This window comes from Anabas testudineus, chromosome 13 (assembly GCF_900324465.2).
Source record: "Anabas testudineus chromosome 13, fAnaTes1.2, whole genome shotgun sequence".
In the NCBI taxonomy this organism is placed as follows: Eukaryota; Metazoa; Chordata; class Actinopteri; order Anabantiformes; family Anabantidae; genus Anabas; species Anabas testudineus.
Window position 1 is genome coordinate 18541336 of NC_046622.1, and position 7893 is coordinate 18549228.

Consider the following 7893-nt stretch of genomic DNA (forward strand, 5'->3'; position numbering starts at 1 on the left):
ATTAATTCATAAAACATTTTACATCAGAAGAAAATAACTTAAAACATCTCTAAACTCACTCATTCCCACCCAGACAGAAAATCACACACACATGCACGAGGCTGTGCGTTTGTGGAGGGGGTTTGACTGTCTGTGTTTTAAAAGGACATGCAGGTCACTAAAAGCAAAACATCCTGAGTGACAGAGGAAAGAGGAAACATGCAAATCTATCTACACGCTTCCTGGTCATCTTGGCACTACACCCTTTTCCCAAAATATTTTATTTCAGTTTAAGGAAGCATGGTTCCTTTTAAGAAATTAGGATGAGTTAATCTAAAACTATCCCAACAATGAAGGCACAAAGAACATGTGCAGGACTTCGGTTGCATGCCAAAGACTAACTGTGTCACATTTTCTGAGCTTGAAATGAATGTCTGTCTTCACGTCCTGTGACCTGGTCATTTTTCTCTGTGACTGATCTCTGCAGTGTGAGCCCACTACACTCCCTGATGCCTCATGTATGATTCATAGCACTGCTCATCTTAACCACGCAATTGTAACCTCCTCAGTACACACTCACTTCCTGTCCAATAGCTTGAACATGAGGCACCACTAAAAGAGCCAGCAAGAGCCAATAAGCATCTCCAAATAAAATACTAATGGAATTTCACTTGAGGTATCTGGGGACTACAAAGATGCCTGTATTGCTCTGTAGAAAGACAAATAATCATGAACGCGTCTGACTTATTGTGGAAACATGGTGGGGTGGACCATTATGACCTTTTGGTGATACAGTGATTTGGGAATGCGCTGAGAAAAAGGGCTTTTAAACTTTCTCATTGAGATTAATTATTCTGATCAGTGATTTGAAACATTTTTCTCAAACTTATATTATAGAAGGTTAGGAGATCTTTTTCACATTTTACCAACAAAACAGTTTCTAAATCAAATAATTGGCACATTTTTGATAATGAAAACAACTCAGTAATAGTAGCACAGTCTTTAAAATATAAAAAAAGGGGAAAAGGATTTAAATCACAGTTTCTCAAGGCCCATGTTCACATCTTTAAAAGTGTATTGCATTACCTGAGCTTTTTGAGGGGGCTTTGCTTTAAAACAAATCTTAACTTTATCTGTAGAATAGCCCTTTATATTCTTTGCAGTAGTTCGGGAAAAAAACAGAAGCTTATGACTTGGCATGTGTGTGATGGGCAAGCTCAAGTGTATGTGGGGCACATGAGGTTAATTTACTCCACCTAAAAACAGATGGAGAATCAGCTGTTGCGTTATCCCATCATGAAGGATTTCTACTTTCCAGAATACTTGTTTGTGGGAACACACACACATAGTGCTCAGGATTTTCACTGACAAAAATAAAGGCAACACAAAGAAAGGTGGCACCTGCCACTCTCAACCCACTGACAGTTTATGTTAATGGCTAGGTGTTCCCCAGAGATCAAATACATGATCTGTGCTTCTATCATGAACAGTCCTTTACAGCCCAGCACTGAAACACCATTTACATTCATCAGTCCCCTTTTAAAGAGGCATGTAGGATGGAGAAAATCATTATAAAAATGGATAACAGCTCTTAATGCTATGAAGATGAGCACATTCAGTACTGTCTGGGGACTGAGCAGGCCTATAGGCAGTAATTGCAGAGAGTCCCAGCCCTCATTGTCTTGGATTCAGTGTGAGAATTCAGTAATAACACAAAAAGTCAGGTCTAATTGCTTATAGTCCTGTGTGTGAAAATCTTCAAGTTCTCCTCTACATCAGTACACACAGATCCAAGTATTTAAGAATAAACTCAGCATCCCACACAGCCAAGTGAAAACTCTTTCTTAGGTAGATAACCATTACTAAATGTAGAGTGGCCTTTGCTAAATGAGCAGCTGCATACTGTATATATGTCTGTTTAAATCAATCTTTATGTTAAAGACTTTGTTTAAATGCACTGTAGCCTATCTATACATCTCCTACAACACTGTCAAAGACTTGGTGTTAAGTCATATAATGTTGTTTAAGTGTCTCTTGGAAGGATGGTGAGACTTCTCCTCTCACTCTCTGCCTCAACTACCAGAGCTGACCATGGGGAGGACGGAGGCCGACCTGTGGCAAGAGAGGCCTCCTCAACATCTGTGTTTATCCTCGAGCAAAAACCAACAGGCTATATTTACCTCAGTCAAACATACCCAGCACTGAAAAGAGTCAAGAGAAGAAAGATGTAGCCCGGGATATAGATTCTGCTATGCCTGGGCCTATTTTGTCTTATATTCAAACTGAGAAGATTGACACCTCTGTTTAAAAAAAAAAAGTACAGCACTATCAGCCAAACGCAATGAACACTTTTTGAACATCATGCACAGCACTGTGATTCTCTGATTCATCCTCTTTCCTGAGAAGAAAGCACAGATTGGTAAACAACACCTTGAGGGAATCTGACCTCTGAGGGAGTGAGAAGAAAAAAGAAAAAAAAGGAGGAGGCAGGATTGATAGATCAACTGCCTACCCAGCAAATGTTTTATAGTTACACAGTAGGTTGTTAAGCAGAGGCTCATTTCAGGAAACATGGCATACTCCTCTTACTATAAATCTCTCAGCACTGCCATGCATGCTGATTTATGTATTACACCTCAAGGGAGAAAGAGCAAAGAGAGTGGGGACAGTGGACTGCTGTTGTTTTCACAGGGCTGTTGGTGGTCTAATACTGTTTGATTTTAAACTGTACACCTGCACTCTATATGTAAAATAATATATATCTATGAATATATCTATGATATACTGTAGGTCTTTCTAACACACACTCAATGTGTGTTTGATCCATTTAAACTCAAGTTCAAGACAATACTTAAAAAAATGCAACCATGCACCCTGACATATACCATATGTCACCCATAGCCTAAGGTATCGTCCTCCCTCTGTGCGACCTATCAAGATTCACGCAAAAATTGTGAAGGATATTATTTGATGTGCTATAATGTGGGTATGTTCTTGCACACACCAAGTATGCACAATTGTTCATTTCTATTAACCTTCATTTAACTAAGATGCCTCTAAGGATTAAATAGAAACCTGGCAAGAGAATTTTCGTTCTAAAATTACAAACAGCAGCAGGCCTGCCAAGGTGTCGTGGTTGGGAACCGAGAACCCTAACCAGAGCTGGTGCCAAAACACAGTCTTTACTGGCTTAAAAACATCAGAAGAGACCCTCCTGGAAAAACCCAACAGATAACCATGACTGTATATATATGTGTGTAATCTTTGAAGACAGGATCTTTTGTTCCTGCAGCTGTATGCAATGAAACTACATAATATGTTGCATAAAATATGAGACCTTCCTCAAGATCACAGACTGTACACAATTTATCTGGTACACGGTGGTGCTAACTACACGCTGACTGCTGCAGGGGCTTTACAACAATGTGATATGGGTCCAAAGTTATGACATGAACACAGATTAGCATGGATAGTGATATTGTTGTAAGAGTATAAAAACAAACATGCTTATATAGGTACAGTACTAAACCTGTGCAGTATTGCCAGAAAAAAACATTGTGGAAAGATTCTTGATCTTGCTTAAATCCTTGATCTGGGGAGGTGAAGTTTAAAGAGACAATAACTGGTGTCATTGACACATTACAAACAAAATAAATGCTTTAAAAGATTTTGAAGATTTGCTACTGAATTGAATTGCATTACATGACTTTTAAATGCAGCACAGAAAGACTACAACCAAGTCAGAGAGTATATAATTATGATAGAATGTCAAAATCAGAAGTGCTTTAAGAGTTAAACTAAAAAAGGCAAAAGAAAGTATTTAAAACTAACATTTAATGATAGTATTTAGGTTGTCATTTTAAGAGCCCTGTTACTGATTGCACCTTGCCCAGCATTAGATGACAGGAGAATTTAAATAACCTTCATTAAGTGATTTTTGTACAGTTTGACAAGCTTGCTACCTTGTGTGGGTTTGCTCCATCACTTGTAAGTTACAAGCTCCTGATTATTTCAATAAATTGATCAAAAAGAGCTTACAGGGACATGCTGCAACACTGACTGATAAAAACATGCGTAATCAAATTTATACTGCAGTATAGTTTTCACTAAATCAATTTATGGAGGCTTGTGTAAAAAATTACATTTAACTTCTGCCTACTCAATAATTGAAACATGTGCTTAATTTTTAGCTAAAAACACACAGGATTTGAGATGTACATACTGATAAATCCCAGTCCATCAATCCTGCTTCTCTTTGCTTTTTGTCTAAGCATTTTCAAACATCCATAGAAAGAATGGAAATGTCTTCATGGAAACTACAAACTGAGAGGATTGTATGTCTGGGTTCTGCTGTCTGGTGCGTAGTTGTTGATCAAAGGGAACTGGATTTACAATATGGAGAACCATGTCATTACAATTCAGCATAAAACTTTAAAGAACTCTATTGACTGCATTCAAATCTGACATCCTCTTAAACAGAAGATGAAATGCAGGGTACCCCATTGTACAGCAAAAAGTGGGCAGTGCTGTGTGCACCATTTGGGTTGTTACAAACATAGATTCATGACTGAACAGGCCTAAAAGAACCCAAGATGTCAGGTGATGCTGGGCTAGAGCCTCATTTTGGAGTAATAATATGTCTTATGAGAGGTCAATCAAACCACAAAGTGACAGAAATCATAAAGAGACAGAAAACTAAAAAAGACACCAAAAGAGAGATCAAACATCATGACCCAAATGACCCAAAGACATCTCTGTCTGGCAATCAGTGGCTTTTGCTCTTATATAGGAGGTGTGGAGTGCACTGACATCTCTGTACCCAGGGGCCAATTGACTCAAACCCTGTCCATGGTTACAGAAGCAGACACAGAACATCTTTCTCAGGTTTTCCCAGATAATAATTATTCCATTAGTTCCAGATGAGTGGCAAACAGTAAATAACGAGAGTATGTGCAGTGCTGCCATGCTCTGTTGCTCTTGCAGGAAAAATCCATCATCATGATACTCGACGTGTCATTTCCTGGGTTGAAGGATTCAGCAGCAACACAGGGGATCTTTATGAAAGGGAGACGACACGCTGAGGCATCGTCACCTCCCCATTCAGCATACGAACCTGATCGCGCACGCACACACACGCATACATAAATATACACATAGATAGATACCTATCTTTTGCATCTATTGTGCACTAATAAATCCTGCGCACTGTGCACACACGTCTTTGGAGAACTGAGTAGAATCGACATGTCCAAACACGTAGGCGTACGATCAACCCTCCTTTTATTATCACAATCACAATCTATCATCACATGTTGCACAGCCTACCACAGAAGAAAAAACACAGTGGCATTCCCAACTAGTGCAAGCCCAGTACCAAAGAAATGCGTGTTAGTGAGTATCCATGCAGCCAAATCATTCCCCGTGTAGCTCATCCTAAAACAAATCTCTGGGCAAGGCAACTTCCGATTGCAGACCCGTGGACTACTCGAAATTCAAAGCTCGTCCAGGCTAACTAGCTGGCTAGCTCCGCTCCCAAACAAAGCTCCCATTGTCTGGAACTTGTAATCTTACAGTTTTCTTATATCCTCACAACCGCGATTAACTCACTTACGAAAAACTACAAATCTGCAGTGCACCGCGGACATGCGCACTAGAGCCTTAATGTTCAGAAAGGTTGTAGGATATTTTGTAGTTTATACAATTTGCGGGTAGCGGCGTATTCAAGGCTTTAAATATACCCGGTTGAATGGCAGGAGGTCTGCGTGTAGTAGAGAGTCGGTGTAGACGGCTCCAGGCGTGACTGGGACTAACGGCTGGGCCGTAGTAAGGACGCTGTTCTCCGCATTGAGTTAAGTTGGTCGCTCGGCTGCCTCTCGGTGTTGCTCGCTAACTAACGCTTAGTTCGCTCGTCACTTTAAGCGCTTTTGAATAGCCCGCACTGCTCAACCAAAAACTGTGCAGAGAAACCCAAAAAGAGCTCACACCTTACCTAACGCTGCCCCGGTGTTAGCGCTCGGCTCCTATTCCGTTAAAATAATTGTCCAGACATTGTGGAAACACTCGTCGGTCGACTGTTCACCGAGGGAGACGTTGCCAGAAAGCTCAACCGAAACCACGGCGGAGCTGCGCCCGCACTCACTGCGCCTGCGCAGCTGCTGTCGGCGCAATCTACTGATAGTAAGTGAGAGGGGGCAGCACACCACTAGTACTACTGAGAGGACTGTGGGCACAGATCATACACAGATCACACTTAACACGGTAACAAACCATTACTACATGGAGGGGATGATGTTCAATTATTCTGTTATGATATTTGATCCCATCTTCAAGTCACAGGTAGACAAACCCGTTGTACATTTCCCCTCTCACCATAAGTCCAGTTGTGTTTCATTGATCTGAGTCCAGGTTTCCCGACTTCAGGTTTTTTTTTTTTTTACCAACCATGAAAAAGCCTATTTTTATTTTTGAATTAGAATTAGAATTTTAGCAGAGTTTAAGTATTAAGTAGGAGAAGATAGAAATACGCAAAGTACTCAGCATCCAGATTATATGTGGAGCAATGAAGTACCTTCTACAACTGTACAGAGCTATGTTTTACTGTCAATATTAGGCACAATACATCTCAGTGTTAACCCCTAACACTATTAATAATACATTACATACAGTATACTATAGTTATTGTGCTCTTGAATGAAATTGGTTTTATCGCTCACAAATGAGCCAATAGCACAACCTGGTGGTCACTAAACATAATCAATACTTTGGTATTTTACAAATGGGTTCAGGTCAGTTGAATGTTTCATTCAGTGGCACAGGACTGCAGTTTGTTTGTGGATTTTTTAAAAATGTATTATCTAGCTAACAATGTGGCACCCACTTGACAAAGACAGCTGGTGCAGCTGCAGTTAAGGCTTGCCACTATTAGATGCAGCAGATAAGCAACGCTCCATTAAAATAGATAAAAACAGCTTTAGGCACAAAAACATTTGGTTGACAGCAACACATTAAGAGTCACACATACTGCGACAAACTTATTGTGCAGCTAAATCTGTATAAGATTAGGGACCATAAATCCACCAACTTTCTACAGGAGCTCACAATGTAGAATTTACACTTGTGTGCTCAACACAGCCAAAACAGGTCCAGCTTACAGCAATATAGGTTTGACACTAAAGAAAAAAGAAAATTGAGAAAAAATGGATAGTGTCTTACTGGCTGTAAGCGAACAGAAGCATGCTTTGTACCATGCAAACATTGTTCACAACAAACAACAACGTTTAGGTGTAGGTTAATTTTAATTTTTTATCAAATAGTATAGTACAATTGGCAAACAATCTGGCAAAAGTGTGAATTAAGTGAGTTAAAAGATACAATTTAAAAAGAAATAAAGTAAAAGACATAACACAAGTAGACATAAATTACATTTGGCATAAATCTTTTTTTGTATATCTGCATGTTCTGGTTTTCACAACCTGTTATGCGCATTTCATCCTTACACAAGTACAACAAGAAAACACAACCAAAAATATTAGTACAGTGTGAGTTTTGAGACATGCTTTACAATCAGGCACATCTGCCTGGTTAAATCAACTAAAAGAAACAACTGGAGGTGAATTAATAAATCATTATCTGAAGACTTTCACTCAGTAGACACCAGGGGTCAGTAGAGTTTAATAATAATGGGTATGACTGTTACCGCTACTGTATATCAAAATAAACCTGTGATTGTTTGTTTGCTATTGTACTGTAACTTGTTGCCCAACTGTTCCCCCCTGTTCTCCATAGTAGTTTGTACCTACATTTCAAGACCAGTAGAAACCATCATCCTTACAACCAGATTACACAGTAAATCACATTCTATATTATAAAGCATTACCAAAATGTGTTTTATTCACATTATAGTCCAGAAGCATC

General features: G+C 39.4%; 1 protein-coding gene across 2 annotated transcripts in view; it reads right to left on the minus strand.

Annotated features, from left to right (window-relative positions):
- The window catches only part of sipa1l3 (signal-induced proliferation-associated 1 like 3), a 54857-nt gene extending 48753 nt beyond the window's left edge, over positions 1-6104 (minus strand). The window contains exon 1 of one of the 2 annotated variants that reach the window (XM_026368480.1): positions 5969-6104. The gene's annotated coding sequence lies outside the window, so the exon portion shown is untranslated. The remainder of the gene's footprint in view (positions 1-5968) is intronic. The other variant, XM_026368488.1, reaches the window with a different exon arrangement.
- Positions 6105-7893: the final 1789 nt, after the last annotated feature.